This window comes from Rhincodon typus, chromosome 16, assembly GCF_021869965.1.
Source record: "Rhincodon typus isolate 14 chromosome 16, sRhiTyp1.1, whole genome shotgun sequence".
Classification (NCBI taxonomy): domain Eukaryota; kingdom Metazoa; phylum Chordata; class Chondrichthyes; order Orectolobiformes; family Rhincodontidae; genus Rhincodon; species Rhincodon typus.
The window spans coordinates 11,086,908-11,087,255 of record NC_063347.1 but is presented as its reverse complement, the minus strand read 5'-3'; positions in this window follow the sequence as shown (position 1 = coordinate 11,087,255).

The following is a 348-nucleotide window of genomic DNA, read 5'->3' as shown; positions in this document are numbered from 1 at the left end:
TTCCCACACTAACCCCTACATTATCCCACATTCCCCATGATCCAACATTCCCACACTAACACCCACATTCCCACACTAACTCCCACAATTTCCCACATTAACCTCCACATTCCCATGTTATCCCACATTAATTCCCAGATTACCCCCCACATTCCCACATTATCCCACATTCCCCATGGTCCAACATTCCTACACTAACCCCCACATTCCCACACTAACACCCACATTATCCCACATTCCCCGTTATCCCACATTCCCACACTAACCCCCACATTCCCACATTCCCACATTAACACTCACGTTCCCACACTAACTCCCACAATTTTCCACACTAACTCCCACAAATTC